Below are 21,223 nucleotides of genomic sequence, written 5' to 3'. Positions count from 1 at the left end.
AGCTTATATTTGAAATAAATTCACATTTATCTTAATCACAAGGTTGCACGATGAATTTAAATAATGATTTATTTTAGAGAATTCTATGATGCACGTACTGTCGTATATTTCACAACTTATTTACACATAAATACATGTTTGTCTAGATGGATTTTGTTCATATGTCATATGTCTACACCCACATATTTATAAGTTAATGCCCTTCTTTTATGACTAACTAGTCTACGTGATTACATGCCCTTCGTGTTCATTTATTTTATATCATAAGCTCTATGTGACGTGCTTGTTCATTTTACATGCCATCTCATGAGTAGATAAGTAAAAGTAAGTTTCCCTATGGAGTAACGATATGTGTTACACTTTCATTGATAAGATTTAGTTGAGCATTTGATATGGTTAATATCGCCCTTTGAGACACATATATGAAGTTTGACTAAGGTTTAGGTTTGGGATGGTATAGTATATAAAGGAACCTCTTTGAAAACATCAAAAATAAGTTTATACTTAGCCCTATGAGTATTATTTTTATTCGCGGATGAATGTTACTAAGGTGGGGTGGGGTGGGGGGGGGGGAGGATGTAACACCTCGGGTTTTTATGGTTGTACTTTGTTTTGTGTTAAGGCGTATGAGCCTAAATTTAAGAAATTTAATTATAACATCGGTCATATTTGGGAACATCGGTTTTTAAACTAAAATTGATACACACACACACATATATATATATATATATATATATATGTGTATGTGTGTGTGTATGTGTGTGTGTTGTAATGACCTCCAAGGTCATTTTCATATTTTTGCATGTTTTTTCCATTTTACCCCTTTCCGTAGCTTCTTTATAGCTTTTATGTGATGTCGGGATGGGTGAAACGATTCCCAAGGTGTCCAATAGAGTTTTGAGGTGGTTTGGACATTTTGAGGCTTAAGGTTCAAAAGAGTTGACCTTAGTCAACATCCAGAGGTTCGGACGTCGTATAAGAATTCTGACAGTTCCATCAGCTTCAGAAGGTCTATTTTGGTCTAGAAAATAGGTTGGTTTGGGTTTTGGAGTCTTTATTTTGAGTTTAGGTGGTTTTGCTGTTTTAACTTTAAAAGTGGCCAAGTTTGACTTCGATCAACATTTTGAGTTAACGTGTTCGGATGAAAATTCCATTAGCGGGGTCAGCTCCAAAATGCCAAGTTTGGTGTAGAATGACCTTTGGTTCGGTTCCCAAAGTGATCGAAATGAGTTTTTGGATGTTTGTGCCTTTTAAATATTTTCTTTAAAATCCTTTGACTTTGGTCAACATTCCATCGAAACGACCTTCGTTGGGAAATCCGTCAATTTTGTTGAGTCCGGAATGCCATTTTCCATTAGGTATCATAGTTAATTTGCGTTGACGGGATTCTAAACGAGTTCTGTGCCGCGTTAACGGACTTGAACCCTTAGTTAAAATGCACCTTGTTTATTGTTTCTCCTTCCTACCATTTTACATACTCGTACATTCCATGTACTAGCGCCTTTTGGCCTATATTATTTCATGATGCAAATATAGGTGCTAGAAATCATCAACAGACGATTTGTTGAAGATCTACTTCTTTCATGAGAGTGGTGAGACCTCCTTCCTTTTCTAAAGGATCATCTTTATTTTAGTAATTTTTTTGGGGTAGCCATAAACTTTTCATTGGCACCATCTAGATAGTGAGAGAGGCTTCATAGATGGATAGTGATGATATTGAATCTTTGTTCTAGTTTTTAAAAAAATTCCTTGAATTGAAGATAAGTTGAGATTGGATTTAAATTTCTTTATACTTCTTCAAAATATGGAGTTGGTTAGCCCATCCGAATGCCTTTTAAATTGCATTGAGTCTTCCGTTGAGTGCATGAATGAATGAATGGATGTGTGATTGGACCAAGTGGTTCACTTGGGGACCAAAAATGGTCTTTGAGTATCGGTTAAGCCTAGGTTACCCTCTCGGATTGTGACAAATAATTCCTCCATGGTGAGTCCCCGTTCCAGTTAAATGAAGGGTAATTCAGTCATTTTTATATTCTTTCATTAATATATGTGGACATTTTTGGAACTAGATTCATTACAAAATTGTCCTAAATACTCCTAAACCTATTTTTTCCCTCATTAATTCCCAAACAACTTGAAGACTTCTCTCTCAAGGTTTCTTCAAGAGATCATCTTCTTCATTAAGCTTGGCTAGGGTTTCTCCAAGAGCAAGTCTTTTTTTTTAATTCCAAGTTCAAATTCATTCAAGGTAAGTAGGGATTGATCTATGGATCCCTTTCACCCATAGAGTCCCAAGAGTTTTATCCAAAATCTTATGAATTTCAATTGGGGTTGTAATCATAATTTGATGAATTGCATTGGACTATTTCAATTATGTTTTTTAATCATTATAAATGATTATTATAATTATGTTTCTATATGAATTATATGATTTCAAGTTGAATTATGATTGCCCATGCATGAAGCTATTTTCAATGATGATATTATGAAGTAGGATTATGAATTTAATGATTTCAAAGTATTATCATGGTTTACATTCAAATTGAGTATGTACATGAGTTTTACTCTAAGTTAATGTATGAATTATGATCATGAATTACAATTAAGTTCAAAATATAAAATCTATGCAATTTATGAAGAATGGTGACTCGGGGACCAATGTGGTGACCTAGAAACCTAATGATATGAATTATGCATGTATGATTTGTGATGATAAAAGGCCAACTCTCACATTGAAATTATGATATGAAATAAGCTATTCTTTGAGTTTCAAATTTATGATCAAGTCCATGACATATGTTAACTATGATTACTATTGTATGTTATGTACTTCGTGGGATTTAACTTAGCACCGAGTGGACTTTGAAGTAGGGGCCCTACCAAAAGCCTTAGTAGAAGCCTCAAGTCCCTTATACTACATGCCACCATAGGTTGACTTCATAGCTTATCTAGTTGATCCACCTATAGTGTATGTATATGACCCTCCTAGCGGGGTAGAGTCTACCTTGGAAAGTAGATTCCCATTTCTTCTGTTGTATAAGGAGACATCGGCATTCCATATTATAGTTCTCATAGTTTTATTGCCGATTATGGTTCTATCCCATATATGTATATGCGTTTTATGATCTTTATGATTTTAACCATGTGTTTCAAATGCTTTGATCATTATGTTTTACTCATGACTTTACTTACTCTCCCTTATAATGTACATTGATTGATCATTATATCTTAGGATTTATATTTCATGTCATGCCCTCATATTTACTACATTCAAACGTACTAATACATATTATTTCCTACATTGTCTCATAATATAGGGGTTGAGGATAACCTTCCCACACGTGGCTAGTAAAGCTTTTGCCCAGCGAAGTCTTGGTGAGTCCTCATCCATTGACGGCGAATTATGAGTTGTTTCCTTGTTAAGACTTTGTTTATATTTTATTTTAAGGGTGAGCTTGGGACATGTCTTATCCCCCGCCCTTCTTGATTAGTAGAGGCATTTGTTGGACATATTTTTTAGAGTCTATGTTGTCAATTTTTATACCCTTTATGATTCATTATTTAGACTACTATTAAGTTATTTCCGCATTTACTTTACCATATGAATTCTTATGATATGTTAAGAGGCTTGGTTGGAGCCCTTTGGAGTTTTGATCGCCATGTTATGAATAGGTACTAGGTCGGGTAGTGACAAACTTAGTATCAGAGCACAAAATTTAAGATGTCCTAGGGTGTCCAACATGCCGCATCAAGTAGAGTCTTATTCATGGTTGTGAGCCATGCCACATCTAGGAATAGGAGGCCATAAGGCATTTTAGAAAATCCTCATTTCTTTTATGATCTATGTTGTGCGATCAAGTATGTTCTAAGACTTCCTTTCCCTAATAATTGTTCTTTATGATTGTTAGAAAATACCTCCAATAAGAGCACCTATGCAAAGAGGGATCAATGCTAATGAGGACCAAGCTTCTCCGATCCCTCCAGAAAATGGTCCCCTACTCTATCAAGTGACTAATGCTAAGTTCCCAACCGTTATTACCATGCCAGCCCAAGTTTTGGCCAACCAAGGGGTTGCGGCTCCTCCTACTTCTCCTACTCCGGCATATAGAGTAACAGAATTTGAAAAAATGAATCTTCTCAAATTTCATTGTTCAAAAGTTGATGAGGACCCTCAAGAGTTAATTGATGAGGTCTACAAGATAGTGAGTATTATGGGGGTGACTTTGGAAGAGAAAATGGAGTTGGCAGCCTACCAACTCAAAAATGCTTCTCAAGTTCGGTATAACTCAATGGAAGATAGAGAAGTTGGATGAAGGACCTATTGTATAAGAAGCAATCAAACTTGTTTTTCTTAATCACTTTTTCCCTCTTTAGCTAAAGGAATCCAAGGTGTTGGATTTTATCAATCTTTGACAAGGCAACATAGATATGAGGGACTATGCCCTTAAGTTCAGCAAGTTATCTAAGTATGCTCCCCATTGGTTGCCAATACACGTACCTGAATGAGAAAATTCATATCGGGGGTATCTGACTTGGTTGCAAAAGAATGACATACTACCATGCTTGTCAAGTAAATGGACATATATCATCTCATGACTTTTGCCGAGGAAATTGCAGGAGAGAAACCCAAAGATATGAGAATAAGGGTTTCTAAGAGGGCCTGATATGAACGTGGGTTCTCATATACTAGAATCGTTGGTAGTAGTGGCCGTTCTCAATAAGGCCAAGGTTCCAAAAAGAAGTTTCTTAATGATAGGGTGCCATACCCTAAGTCTCAAGGAGGAGGTGTGAATGTTAGTAACCCTTCATTTCCCAAGTGTTCAAAATATGGGAAGAATCATGGAAGGAGACGTTTGATGGGAACGGTTGCTAGTTATGGATGTGGTAATGTAGGCCATAGGCAATACGAGTGTCCTCATATTCCCAAAAATGGTAGAGAAGGTCTTACTCAAGGCCTAGTTGCTCAAGGACGCCAAGTTCCACAAGGTACCCAAGCTCAACCAAAGGGTGGTCAACGCAATAACCGATTTTATGCTCTTCATTGTAGGCAAGAGGTAGAGGAGACTTCCGATGTTTTTACCGATATGTTACGAGTCTTTCACTATAATTTTATGCCTTGCTTGATCTGGGTGCAAATATTTCTTTTGTTACTCCTTATGTGGCTGAGGTTTGATATTAGCCCCAAAATATTGATAGAGCCTTTTTCCATTTTTACTCTCGTAGGTGAGTCAGTTATGGATAAAAGAGCCCATAGAAATTCTCCAGTATCAATTTTGCATAAAGTTATCCCTTGTGATCTTGTTGAACCTGACATGACCGATTTTGATATTATTCTTGATATGGATTGGTTATATGCCACTTATACATCTATTGATTGTAGAACTCGTAGAGTCAAGTTTTAATTTCCTAGCGAGCCTATTCTTGAATGGAAGAGTAATAATTCGGTAGTTAAGGGACGATTCATCTCATGCCATAAGGCCTGAAAATGATTTCCAAAGGGTGCAATTACCATATAGATCGGGTTAGGGATGTTAATTCTAAAACTCCTACTCTTGAATCGGTCACTATAGTTAATGAGTTTCCCGATGTGTTTTCCCGTAATTTTCCTAGCGTTCCTCTCGAAAGGGAATAGATTTAGGTATTGATCTCCTACTAGATACATATCCTATCTCTATTTCTCCTTACAGTATCGCTCCGGTTAAACTTAAGGATTTGAAAGAACAATTGAAGGATTTGTTGGATAAAGGTTTCATAAGACCAAGAATTTCATATTAGGGTGCTCCCGTGTTGTTTGTTAGGAAGAAAGATGGGTCACTTCGAATGTGTATAGATTATTAGCAATTGGATAAGGTTATCGTAGAGAATAAATATCCAATTTCGAGGATAGATGATTTGCTTAATCAATCACAAGGGGCTAGTTACTTTTCAAAGATTGATCTATGTTCCGGTTATCATCAATTAAATGTAAGGGAGTGTGATATTACCAAGATAGAATTTCAAATTCTCTATGGTCACTTTGAATTTTTAGTTATGTCTTTTGGACTAACAAATGCCTTTGTAATTTTTATAGATTTGATGAACAGGGTGTTTAAGAAATATTTGGATATGTTTGTGATCTTCCTTATCGTGATATTTTGATTTATTCATAGAGTGAGAAAGAGCACATCGATCACTTCAGGTTTGAGTTATAAATTCTCAAGGACAATCAATTATTTGCAAAGTTTAGCAAATGTGACTTTTGGTTAAGGTCGGCTGCTTTCCTTGGTCACATTATTTCGAAGAAGGAATTATGGTTGATCCAAAGAAGACTGAGGCAGTTAAGAATTGGCCTACACCATTGAATCCTTCTAGTATTTAGAGTTTCTTGGGCATACACGATTATTATAGAAGGTTGGTGGAATATTTCTCTTCCATTGCATCACCTTTGACTTCTTTGACTAAAAAAAAGATAAAATTCCAATGCTCCGAGGAATGTGAGAAAAGCTTCCAAGAGTTGAAGGACAGACTTACCTCCGATCTAGTGTTGACCTTTTCAGAAGGTTCCAATAGGTTTGTGGTGTATTGTGATCTTTCACGAGTTGGTCTTGGTTGTGTTCTAATGCAACATGGTAAAGTGATAGCTTATGCTTCATGGTAACTTAAGGTGCATGAAAAGAACTACCTGACTCGTGACTTGGAGTTGGCAGAGGTTTTATTTACTTTGAAATTGTGGAGACACTCCTTGTATGGTATCCATGTGAATGTTTTCACCAATCACAAGAGTTTGCAATATTTGTTCACTCAAAGGGACTTAAACCTTTTACAAAGGAGATATCTTGAGTTGTTGAGGGATTAAGACATGAGTATGCTATACCATTTGGGTAAGGAAAATGTGGTTGTCGACACTCTTAGTAGATTGTCCTTGAACAATATTGTTCATATTGTTGATGAGAAGAAAGATCTAGTTCGAGATGTGCATAGATTAGCCCATTTGGGTGTTCTATTGGATGATTCCAAAGATGGTGGTGTTATTGTGCAAAATGGTCCTGAATCATCCCTTGTGGCAGATGTAAAATCAAAGCAAGATAGTGATCCTTCTTTAGTTGAATTGAAGAAAACGGTTGAAAAAAAGTCATTAAGCTTTCTCCCAAGGGAAAAATGGTGTTTTGAGATATCAAGGCCGATTATGTGTTCCAAGTGTAGATGGCTTGAAATATATGATGCTGTTTGAAGCCCATAGTTCACAATATTCTATTCATCCTGGTTCCACAAAGGTGTACCAATATTTGAGAGAAGTATATTGGTGAAATGGCATGAAGAGGAACATTGTAGAATTTGTTGATAAGTGTCCAAATTGTCAACAAGAGAAAGTTTAGCATAAAAAATCAAGAAGTTTGGCTAAAGACATTGAGATTCCTACTTGTAAGTGGGAATCCTTGAATATGGACTTTATTACAGGTTTGGCTCGTACTCGTAGGAAATATGACTCTATTCTGTTGATTGTTGACCGAATGACTAAGTCGGCTTATTTTCCCCTAGCGATGACTTCATATTCACCCAAGAAATATACTAGATTGTATGTTCAAGATTTGGTGAAGGTTCACGGTGTTCCGTTATCCATTAATTTAGATTGAGGTACTTAATTTGCATCTCAGTTTTGGAAATCTTTCCACAAGGGTCTTGGTACCTAAATGAAACTTAGTATAGCTTTTCACCCAAAAATGGATGGTCAGGCCAAACGTACCATTCATACATTAGAGGATATGTTGAGAGCATGCATGATTGAGTTTAGAGGGAAATGGGATGACCATTTTCCACTAATAGAGTTTACCTATAATAACAGTTATCACTCTAATATTGGGATGGATCTATTTAAAGCTTTGTATGGTAGGCGGTGTAGATCCCCTATCGGTTGGTTTGAGGTAGGTGAAGTTTCTTTGATAGGACCCGAGTTGGTATTTGAGGCTATAGAGAAAGTTAGACTTATTAGAGAAAGATTGAAAATGGCCCAAAGCCAACAAAAGTCCTATTCAGATGTGAGAAGAAGGGAACTTGAATTTAAGGTTAATGAATAGGTTTACTTGAAACATTCACCCATGAATGGTGTGATGCGTTTTGGTAAGAAAGGGAAATAAAGTTTCACCTATGTTGGCCCATATATGATTTAGAGGCAAATTGGTAAAGTTGCTTATGTGTTGGATTTGTTTTTAGATTTAGCGTTTGTGCATCTGGTGATCCATGTGTCATTATTGAGGAAGTTTGTTGGTGATCCTAGTTCCATTATGCCATTGGACAACATTGAGGTTAAGTAGAGTCTTTCTTGTGAGAGGTTCGGTTGAGATATTGGACCGACAAGTTAGAAAATTGAGAAACAAAGAAATAGCTTCAATTAAGTGTTATGGAGGAATAAAGAGGTTGGGGGTGCTACATGCAAGGTCGAAGCCGATATGATGTCCAAATATCCTTACATTTTTCCTTTTGTGCCTAGTTGAGGTATTTAGCTCCTTCATGATACAATAAACCCAAATCATGTGTTTCCGTTATTTTCATGGTTTCATATACATTCCTATTCATGAAATGCATTTTAAAGTTATGTTTTTGCATGAGATTAAAATTTTTTGTTTTATGAATTATTGAGATGTTTTACATTCATTTTGGGCTCTTATGTTCCTTTCCTATTTCATTCATGCTAGCCTGAGTCCCATTCAAGGATGAATGTTCCCAAGGGGGAGATATTGTAAGATCCTAGAATTTGGAAAGTTAGAAAACGATGATCAAAACATGAAATTACTGAAACCTGTAGTTTTTGACACCAGGTGATGACCATGGAAGGTCATCATGGGCCTTGATCTGTACCATGCCTCATGATGAGCCACCATAGTAGTGGTTATGACGCTCAGACCTACAGGAACGGACAACAAGGGACCACGAACCATGGTGAGCACTACGTGCTGTGATGCCCTCCGTGGTGACCCTTTCCCTAAGACCACAGAAAATGACCCCAAGGCAAGGACCACGCCACACCACCATGGGTTGTGTATCCCTTCACGGACTGTGGTGGGTTCCATGGTAGTCGCTCTTGCCGACCACCCCTGTAGATCCTGAACCAGGCCCATGCTTCACAGACTGTAATGACCTCCATGGACTGTGAAGGGTTCCTTAGAGGAAGTTCTGAAATCCTTCCCCTGCTACCCAGGATTTCAAGTCCATGTCTAGCATCACGAACACCAACATGATCCGTGATGAGCATAACAGACCGTGATTTATCCTCTGTGGTGAGTCCTAGTTCTAGTTAAATGAAGGGTAATCTGGTCATTTCCCTATTCTTTCATTAATGTATATGGACGTTTTTTGTACTAGAATCATTACAAAATTTCCTAGATAATCCTGAATCTATTCTTTTCCCTCATTAATTCCCGAACAACTTTAAGAGTTCTCTCTCAAGGTTTATTCAAGAATTCATCTTTTCCATAAAGCTTGGCTAGTGTTTCTTCAACAAAAAGTCTCCCTTTTCAATTCCAACTTCAAATTTATTCAAGGTATAAAGAGATTGATCCATGGGTCTCTTTCACCTATGGATTCCCACGGTTTTTATTTAAAATCTTATGAATTTCAATTGAGTTTGTAACCCTAATTTGATGAATTGTATTGCGCTATTTCAATTATGATTTTAATCATTATAAATGATCATTATAAATATGTTTCTATATGAATTACATGATTTCAAGTAGAATTATATTTTTTTATATGAATTACATGATTTCAAGTAGAATTATGATTGCTCATGCATGAAGCTATTTTCAATGATGATATTATGAAGTATGATTATAAATTTAATGATTTCAAAGTATTATCATGATTTTCATTCAAATTGACTATGTACATTTGTTTTAGTTCATGTATGAATTATGATCATGAATTACAATTATGTTCAAGATATGAATTCTATGCAAGTTATGAAGAATGGTGCCTTAGGGCCTAATGTGATGACTTAGGAACCTAATTACATGAATTATGCCAGGATGATTTGTGATGATGAAATTCCAATTCTCACATTGCAATTACGATATGAAATGAGCTATTGTATGAGTTTCAAATCTAGATCAAGTCTATGGCATATGTTAAATATGATTACTATGATATGTTATATATTCCGTGGGATTTGACTTAGCACCGAATGGATTGTGAGGTGGGCGCCCTACCAAAAGCCTTAGTAGTAGCCTCAAGTCCCTTAAATTACGTACCACCATAGGTTGCTTTCATGACTTAGCTAGTTGATTCACACATAGCATATGTATATGACCCGCCTAGCGGGGTAGAGTCGACCTTGTCAAGTAGATTCCCCTTTCTTTCATTGTATGGAGAGACATCGGGACTCCATGTTATAGTTCAGATGGTATTATTGTCGGTTATAGTTCTATACCACATATGTATATTCTCTTTACGACATTTATGATTTTAACCATGTCTTTGAAATGCTTTGATCATCATGACTTTACTTATTCTCCCTTATCAGGTACATTAATTCATCATTGCATCTTACGATTTTATATTGCATGTCATGCCCTTATACTTAGTACATTCAAATGTACTAATGGATATTCTTGCCTACATTGTCTCATAATGTAGGGCTTGAGGATGCGATTCCCACACATGGCTAGTAAATCTTTTACCTAGCAAAGTCTTGGTGAGTCCTCATATATCGAGGGCGAATTATGAAGTGTTTCCTTGTTAAGACTTTTTTTACATTTCTTATTATGGGTGAGCTAGGGACATATCTTAGACTCCCCCTTCTTGATTAGTAGAAGCATTTGTTGGACCTATATTTTAGAGTCTACGTTGTCAATTCCTATACTCTTTATGATTAACAATTTAGATTCCTCCTATGTTATTTCTTCATTTACTTTACCTTATGTATGCTTATGATATGTCAAGATGCTTGGTTGGAGCACTTTGGGGTTTTGATCGCCATGTTATGACTAGGCCTTAGGTCGTGTCATGACTATATGTGCTACATCACCTTTCATTCGGAAGAACTCTTTTAGTTTATTTATTTATTAGTCCTTTGAGGTAGCCATAGGCTTGTCCCAGTACCTATTCAGGGTCAGTTTGAGGCATCATAGAAATAGACTGACTATAGAGTTATTTTCCATTTTTAGAGATTATGTTATAAAACTTTATTATTATTATATATATATATATATATATTTATGTGTGTGTGTAATTGAGACTATCATTTGAGAAGAAATATTTTTATTTTTACACGCTGATCTTGTTAAACTATTGTATCTTAGTTGAGTCTTTTGCTTAGTAGTCAATTAGACCAAGGGTTCACTTGGGAACCAGTAAAGGTTTTCGAGTGTCTGCCACACCTAGGGTGTAGACTCTAGGCGTGAAAAATTTGTTATCATAGTACATCATTCAATATTTCTAGGATTTCTATGAAGCTGAATCTAATAGAAACCTTCTTATCAGTGTGAAGCGTGCCACATCTATAATAGAGAGGCTACACGACGTTAGAAATTGTCTCACTTCTTTCATAATCTGAATTCATGTGATAGAGTTTAACTCTATAAAATCTTCTTCTAACTCATGTGTTTACATATTTTGAGATCATTCCTCAAAAATGCGCGATTAGTTAGAGGAACATTGCCAACACTGAGATTCCACCGAGTACCATGCCTTCACTGTCAAGAATGCAGACAACGAATAGAGCTCGAGTAGCTGAGCCAAAGAATAACAATGGGACTCAGGAGGTTCCACAAATACCTACTACTCATCATTCCCTTCCTTCTAAGGTTAAATTTAGAGGATCTATCACTACACTCACTCAGTTAATGGATGCCCAGTTAGACCGTCAAAGCACTCTAGTGCTTAGATCTAGTTGTAAAGAGCCTTCAGTTTCTATGAGGATTAGAGACTTCTTAAGTATGAACCCACAAGTCTTCACCGGGTCCAAGGTTGAGGAGTATCCTCATAACTTGATTGATGAGATATGGAAGATCCTAAATGTTATGCATGCGACTGAGACCAAGGAAGTTGAGCTTATTTTTTATCAGCTCAAAGATATGACTAATGTTTGGTACAACCAGTGGGAAGAGAGTCATGGTGAGGATGTTGAGCTTTCTATTTTGGATGACTTTGAGAGTGCATTACTAGACCACTTCTTTCCCTGAGAGCTAGGGGAAGAAAAAGTTGTAGAGTTAGTGAATCTAAAATAAGAGGGGTTGATGGTAAAAGGGTATAGAATTAAGTTCATCCAGCTGTCTAGGTATGCTCCAGAGACATTCTTTATGTGAGATCAAAGATGAGGAATTTTATCTCTTACTTGGGCAAACATGTGAAGAAAGAGTTCAAGGTTGCCTTATTAATTTCTTACTTGGATACCTCCACACTCATGGTGTATGCACAATACGAAGAGGAGGACAAGAAAAAAGATAGGGAGGAACACTAGCACAAAAAGACAAGGTTTGTAGGTAATGATAGCCACCAAAAGAATTGTAATGACAACCGATCATACTTTCGAATGGCTTCTTCTGGTTTTGCACCATCATTAGCACGTGCACTAGCATCAAACAATAAGAATGACCAAAGGTTGTAGAATAATTACAAATTTAGAGCCCAGGGTTCTCAGTCTCAAGAAAGTATGGCCCAAGGTTCTTCACATATGCCGCCTTATGGAAAGTGTGATGAACTTCATTTGGGAGAGTGTCATAATGGCATTAATGGTTGCTACAAGTGTGGTCAGATAGATCACTACATGAGAGACTACCCGTCGAAAAGACAAGGTAATGGGGGCAATAAGGCCCAGTCTTTTTAGTAGAACCATCCGATAAAGTTTCCGTAAGGGTTACCACTTCAGAGACAGGCAGAGATTCAAACCATTTGTATGTTATGGCAAGTCTCCATGATCAAGAGAACTCACCATGTTGTCACTGGTATGCTTAAATTCCTTTATTTTGATGTTTATGCCTTACTTGATCTGGGTGCAACTCTTTCCTTTGTGACTTTAAATATAGCTGTAAAGTTTTAGGATCCATCCCTAATGTCTTCTAGAACCCTTAAGTGTTTCTACTCCAGTTGGTGAGTCCATTCTAGCTAAAATAGTTTATAGAGATTGTACAGTTTTCATCTATCACAAAAACATCATAGACGACTTAGTTAAGTTCAATATGGTTGATTTTGATGTCATTCTAGGTATGAACTGGCTTTATGCTTGTTATGCCTCAGTCGATTGTAGAACTCCAAATGTCAAATTTTAGTTTCCAGATGAGCCTGTTATTGAGTGGAAGGGTAGTCTAGCAGTGCCTAAGGGTTGTTTCATATCATACCTTATGGCCATAAACTTAGTTTCTATGGGGTGCTAGCCAATGGACGCCTCATAACATCCGAACAATCCATGCTACCAAAGCTATCGGACATCCTACTTAGTGCGTCAACTACCACATTAGCCTTTTCCAAATGATATAGAATGGTCACATCATAAACCTTAAGAAACTCCATCCATCTTTTTTTTTCAATTCAAATCCCTCTTAGTGAACACATGTTGTAGGTTGCATTGATGAGTGAACACTTCACAGAGACCACCATATTTATAAGTGCCTCTAAATTTTTAACGTAAACATTGTAGTTTTTAGCTCTAATTGACGAGTGTGATATCTCTTAGTCATATGCAATGACTTTCTTATCCTACATCAAAAATGCACCCAACTCAAAATGTGAAGCATCACAATAAACAACAAAATCTTTAACTACTACAAGTAGAGCTAGAATAGGTTTTGTGATCAGTAATGTCTTGAGCTTTTGGATATTATATTCACATTTATCGGACCACATGAATAGAAACTCCTTGTTAGTTAGACGGATTGACTTTAAATAAATAAAAGCAAACCCACTCATAAACTAATGGTAATAATTGGGTAATCCCACAAAATTGTAGGCGTCTGTCACATAAGTAAGCTAAAACCAATTCTTAACTACCTCCGCGTTCTGCCAATCCACATAACACCTTCTTTCAAAACCACATGCCCTAAAAAGGACATAGATGGAGTCTATAATTCACACTTAAAATTTTTTGCGTACAACTTCTTCTCCTTCAGCACCAAAAACAATCCTAACATGATTTTCATTCTCCTCCTTAGTCTTCTAAGATAATTATTTTTAAAAATTTGTGTACTTTTTTGGTATTTTTTTAAAATGATTACATTTTTTTAATTAAATTCGCTCTTAAGGGACATTTATTAAAAAATCGACATGAACAACATCAATAATAACATACCCAGTGAAATCCTACAAGTGGAGTCTGAGGAGGGTAGAATATATGGAGTCCTTACCACTAACTCATGGACATAGAGAGGTTGTTTTCGAAAGACCTTCGGCTCAAAAGTCAAAGTTCCAAGTAAAATAGAAAAATAATATACATATCATAATCACACAAAAAGTGAAAAGCGATACAAATTTTATGTTATACCCCATACTTTTATACTTCGGAATCCTTTTTAAGATTTTTAAAAGTTACCACGTGAAATAGATTATCCACCATGCTATCAAATAACCCTAAGGAAAGGAAAATAAGATACCCCATAATAAGGAAGATTGGAAATAGGGTTATAAGAATCCGAAAAGAGTTGGAGGCCAAGTAATGAGATGTAGGACTCGACTTACTTGCGTAATCTACCGACTTGGATGTTTTACATAACTAAGAAACTTGAGGGCATGTCGAGCTTACGTAGCAAGGATTACATAGGCTCTTAAAGTAAGACGAGATTACGATCCCACAAAAGAAGCGAAAGGAGGCATAGCACCTACTTGGATGCAAGTAGGTGATGCACCTACTTGGACCAAGTAGGTGACTCACCTGCTTGGGGTGGACTCCACACTACCACGTGGCAGCATGTGAGTGGGCGCATGGATGAGGTGGCACCCTAAGGGCTACCATGTGTCATCCCTAAGGGCTGCCACATATCCCCTCTTAAGGACACATATATATACATGTGTATTGCTGGATCAACATCACTTTTTAGCATCTTAGCCTTATAAGAATTGAGAGAAAACGTTGGAGAGAAGGAGAGAAAGCTACGGCCATGGCTGCCAAGGTAAGCTCTCGGACTTTCATTTCATGAATTAATTATTTAAGGTATTCCATGGCTACATGATGCTGTTTAATAGCGTAAAATTACTATTTGGGGCAGCGAAGAAGGGACGCGAACAGCCCGTCAATTTCAGCATGTTAAGAGAACTTCTGAGGCAAGTTTTAGCGAGTTTTAGCAATGTATGGCTTGGTTCTCTTATACCACATTTTGGTAAGGGTTTGGACATGTTATGAAGGTATAAATATGGGTTGGAAACATGAAAATATACATGTTACGACTAAAGAACATTGCAGGTCATGTAGGGGCTGATTTGACACGATTTTAATGGGTTAAAGTTTGGCTAGAGTCGTTGCTATTATGGCATTGTTTTGTAGTGTTGCAAGGATGTAACATGACTAAAAATGACTGTATATGCTTCTGGTTTCAGCCACATGACACCCCGGTTCGTGTGGTTAAAGGTTTTACGAAATAGAGATGAAAAACCCTATTTTGGTATCATAGTTTTAAGCGAGTTGTTTGGAGTTTGTGTTGTGTAATGTTGACGTGGTTTACTTGTATATATGCTTATTATTGTTGTTGTTAGAGGATTCTAAGGTTTAGAGGTTAAATTGAAAGTTCGTATAGGGCAAGTTATAGAGGAGATGCTACCTGAATTCCATTAACTTCTAACTAACTAATAGACTAGTCGAGACTCATCAAGAAAGCGGAATAAGGAATTGGTTCCTATGGGTAATTGGTGGTAGAATTATAAGCTTGAAGGTAGAATGTCACTAATTTAGTATTACTTTTGTGTTAAATAGGTTAAAGGAGTAACGAAGCGAGTCTGGATGCGATTATCCCATAACAGGTATGTGATGCTACCCTTTCCTTTCTTTTTGCATGTCTTCAAGTTAAGTAATGAATGATATGAGCTTGAGAGTAAATTTACTCATAAATTCCAAGCATAATTCACGGTTCTCATTTACTTCTTGATGAAAGCACTCTTACAGTAATTAAACTAGGGCTTTTCAAGCCTTCCATACGTTAGAAAGTGATGAGTATGTAAAGCTATCCTTCCTTTCTCTTAGCGCGTCTTAGTCTTAAGTATGATGTGTATATGAAATCTGGGGACAAATCTACTCATGAAGTTCTGAATATGATAAATGACCCCTACCTACTTCTGGAAGTGAGAACTCCCATGCTAATTGAGTTAGGGCCTCTCACTATCCCCTAGATGATGAGAAGTAGAGGGTACGTAAAGTTGTTTCCTTCCTCTTGGCATATCCTTGATAGAAGTGCAGTATGTATATCTGTGTATGCAAGTGGGGATAATACCATGCATAAAGCCCCGAGTATACCTCCTGAATCTTATCCACTTATGGATACTAGAACTCTTATAATAGTTGAGTTTTTGTCTCTCAAACTCCTATAGGATGGGAAGTGATAAATATGTAAAGCCTATCCCCTTCTTTCTTTTGACATGTCTTAAAGATAGATGATATATGATACGAGCTCTAGAGTAATTCCATTCTTAAGCTATGAATATGCTATATGACTCTTATTCACACATTGATGGGAAAACTCTCATTGTAGTTGAGCTACCTTCCCTAATCTGTCTATATGTCAATGAGTAGTGGGATGTAAAGCTCCTACTCCTAAGGACTCTGTGATGACAGATGTCTGTGATTTCTTAAGATGGTTGGAATTACCTTAAAATATGTCTATAACTCCTGAGACTTCATTTAATATAGCCCAAAAGGCACTTAAAGGGCGCCTAAGATGATTATTATTTCGATCCACGAATGATATTTCTGTATGATTACCTTATTGAGTTTCAGATGATGATAAGTATGACACTAAGACCCATAATGGGTCGGGTATGTTATATGATGATTATGATACCGAGTTCCATAATGGGTCGGGTACGGTATATGATAATATAATTATGGTACTAAGTCCCATAATGGGTCGGGTATGGTATATGATAATATGATAATGACACTGAGTCCCATAATGGGCCGGATACGATATATGACAATATGATTATGACATTGAGTCCCATAATAGACCGGGTATGGTATGATATATGTATGATGATAAGATATGATGGTATGAGATGGTAATGATACGATATGAATATACACTACTTCCTTCATGGAGTCCCTCACTAAAGGGCCGGATACAGTCTGTAGGCATGCATGTTAAAATATAGTGATACCTTTGTAGCGCTGAACCCCACTAGAGGGCTGGATGCGGTATGTGACCATGATGCACACGACTATATCTCTTAAGATGCAGGTACATCGATTTGTTAATTTTCATACTTGTTTCCTGCACCCCTAATTTTGTCGTAATCTCACTTATACCATGTTATGCTTTATATACTTAGTACATGTATCGTACTGACCCCCTTTCTTTGGGAGACTGTGTTTCATGCCCGCATGTACGGATGTTCATTTTGGGGATCCGCCAGCTTAGGATTTCGCTCAGCAATTTTAGAAGGAGCTCTATTATATTGGAGCTGAGTTTGGGGGTACTGAACCTACGATGTATATGTTTGTTTATTCAGGGGTATGGTGGGGGCCCTATCCCGCCATATATTGTTGTTACAATTCTTAGAGGTCTGTAGTATGTGGGTTAAGTGTAATTTGTCTCAATTGTGCCTATACGACGTGTTGTAAATGTCCTTATGTTATGAAAGCATTGTCGGCTCGTATGCCCTTTCATGATATGGTACGAATGAAAGAGGCTATATATACATAAAAAGTTTTGACCTATTGGGGTTTTTAGGTGTAGTATCACATTACACATAGTTCAATTTGGCTATATTTGATAGTTATGTATACGGGGGTCCAGGTCGGACCCCAGTCGCAGCCTACGAGGTTGGATCGTGACATTTTACATGACAAGACCAATAACGATAGCAAAGTAATGTGATATTGTAATAATCAAAGGAAATAACAACACAACTATAAAGGCATGCCTAGACCTACGACCACCCTAAATCAACACACGGTCAGACACCATTCTATCTCTACTATCCTTCTCTCCTAATCCGCGACCTCTACTTTTTTTCTATCTAAGGTCATGTCCCAAAAGTTTCCTAGATCTAGAAAAACAAAAGCAACAAATAATCTAAAAAAATAAAAAATAACAAAGAAATAAAAACTTTCCATCAGACATGGAAAGCTCAAGAAAATTTTTACCTTACATCTTAGTCACCTCTGATTAACATTGATGAGATCAAAAAATGTACTTTCAGGTCAGATGTAGAGGATGTTATCAAGGAGAAAAATGAACATTCTTCAAGAAAGGGAGCATAAATGAGGGATAAAAGAGTTAGGATAGATTACACCAAAAATGCTTAAAAATTCTCACAGGCACTATTTAATCTTGTCCAATTAAGACTTCTTCAGCTCGATTTAGCTCAGTTCAGCTCTTTTATGTGAAAGGTAAGATTTATAAAATTATCCTTTTGAAAATTGGATGTTTTACGGTCCACTGATGCTTTGTGTTTCCACATAAATCTTCTACTGGTGCACCAATGGCCTTCAATGCTCCTAATCATGCAAACTTCTAAATAAGGACAATTACTTTGTTTGTTACTTTCCTTACCTAGTAGAAATGAATACAAACCCTAACTCCTTTTCCTTTGATAGATTGAGCTCCTAAGGAGCTAATACCACATTATAAAGAGCTCAAATTTAGGGCCCATGTCCTTTCTATATGGTAATGTCCTTCATTCACTCTTTTTTTGTTGATCCATTCTGATACATATATATATATATATATATATATATATATATATATATATATATATATGATGTAGTTCTTGTACTAATTACAAAGAAAAACAATTGTTTTAACATTTAGTAGTTGTTATGTTTGGAATTTTAATGGCATCTATAATGATGAGTAATGTTTATTTTTTTGGTACCTCCTAAAAAGAATTAAACACTTTAAAATAAATACCTGTAAAAGAAAAAATAAAGTTAGTAATATAATCAGCTACTCTATTGCCCTTCTCCTCAACCATTCAATCTTCTTAACATTCAAGTTGATGCTTCATGGGATTTCCAAAATTCCATCCAAGATTTTGGTCATAATAAGGGAATCTGTTTCTAAAATAACAGTGGCCAAATTATGTAACACTCAAAATTCTAGTTCTTTTTCAAGAGCTAGAACTTCATCTTCTAGACTAGTTTTGACACCCAAACCAAATGAAACTACATATATGAACTCTCGGTCCCAATTCCTAACATAGAAGCATTAGGGTCTGGGTTGTCTTTTGAGGCTCCATCTAAGTTACATTTATACACAACCATATCAGGAGGTGTCCAGTAGACCACTTTAGTTGAAACAATGGACTTGTATCCTTCAATGAACTTAATCAACATAGGTCAATCTTTAGAAATATTCCTCTACCAAGGATATCTAATCATAGAAAGACTATAAAGATTCCTATTAATTTCTTCTATCATGCTAAAAAAATAATTCTCCACCGTGCTTTACCTTGTGTCTCCATTTCCATACCTGTCATATTATAAGACGGGGAAAGAAATTACGCAGAGATCTCAATTTAGGTGCACATTCAACATTCCACCACTTATGAATAGTTTGCTTTAATTGAAAGAAAGGTCCATCAACACCAGCTGCTGTAGAAAACATTTTCCATGAATATTTTGCATTATGACAAGAGATAAAGAGATGTTCAAATATCTCATTAACATTAAGGTTACAACAATAGTCGTGAACCATCTTCTCTACTCCTATCCTTACTAGAACATCCCCAATAGAAATTCTTCTTTTAATCAACTTCCAAAAGAAAAAAGAAATTTTAAAAGGTGTGCCCTTTTCCCAAACCTTCTTAAAACCATCCTGTACTACCCAAGGATCCTTATGACATCCCGTGTTGAGCTAACTAAGAACTTACCTAAATGATAGAATGTCAAGTAAGGTTTATCCACATCCTCAGTCTCCTACAGTATATCAATCTTGTTGATGATATATTCTACCACCCTTTTAGGAAATATGTCTTAAAAACTTTTCATTCCACCTTCTAAACATCATCATGTAAAAGATTAGTAGAAAAAGACAATGGTAAATAGTAGTGTAAATCTCCAAGTTGTGTCCAGTTATCCAACATAATGCTAGAGGATCCAAAATTTGTCTTCCATTAAATTTTTTGAATGCAATATCTATCCATTAGCATATGCTTCCAAGTATGAGATCCCCCCTTCCACTCCACTATTTGAGATCTGAATCTTTTGGAATTCTTATTTCACATGAAACGAGACCACATAGTATTTTTGATCCTAAAATTCTCCTTAAATTTAGCAAACAAAGTTCTTGAGACATCAAACAATGACCTGATTTTCAAACCTCATTCCATCTTATATAGAAAAATTTCAACCCAAGAAATCCAGTGTTTGTTTCTTTCCACTTCCTTGAAACTCCAAAGAAATTCAGCAAATATCTTGTGTAAATCATGAATAACACATTTGGGTGGGATAATTCCAGATAATTGATATACCGACACACTTTGTAGCACATTGTTGACCAAAATAGTCTTGTCCCCAAAAGATAACAATTTTCCTTTCCAGGCTAGTAATTTATTATGTACTTTCTTCATCAGGTCAGCAAAGTGTGTTTTCTTTTTTCCTAGCATGCCCAATTGGAAATCCAAGATAAATTAAAGAAAATTTATCTCTAGAAAAACTAGAGTAGTCTTCTATGAGCTAAATATCTTTTTGAGAAACCTTATTATGACAAAATAAGAACTTTTATCTTTATTTATTTTATTTTTTAATTGTCTTTCATAGTGCTGCAAAGTTATCATCAGTAAATTAATAGAGAAACTGTCAGCATTAGCAAAGATGATGGTGTCATCAACATAGGCCAAATGAAAAATCTTTTTACTCCACTGAAAAAACCCAAAATTCTGATAGTCTGGATAAGAAAATAGATTATTCAAGGCCCTAGTAAGAAGCTCAACATATGGAATGAATAAAGAAGGGAATAAAGGGTACCCTTACTTGATCCCTCTAGTAGAATGAAAGAAATTAGAAGCTTGACCATCAATCAACACAGAGTACCAATTATTTGAAACTAATCTCCAACTTTTGTTAGAAAATAAACTCTTAAAGCTCATTTTTTCAAGCACTTTCATCAGA

Source organism: Solanum dulcamara, chromosome 5 (genome assembly GCF_947179165.1).
Source record: "Solanum dulcamara chromosome 5, daSolDulc1.2, whole genome shotgun sequence".
NCBI lineage: Eukaryota > Viridiplantae > Streptophyta > Magnoliopsida > Solanales > Solanaceae > Solanum > Solanum dulcamara.
Note: the sequence above shows the minus strand (reverse complement) of the source record.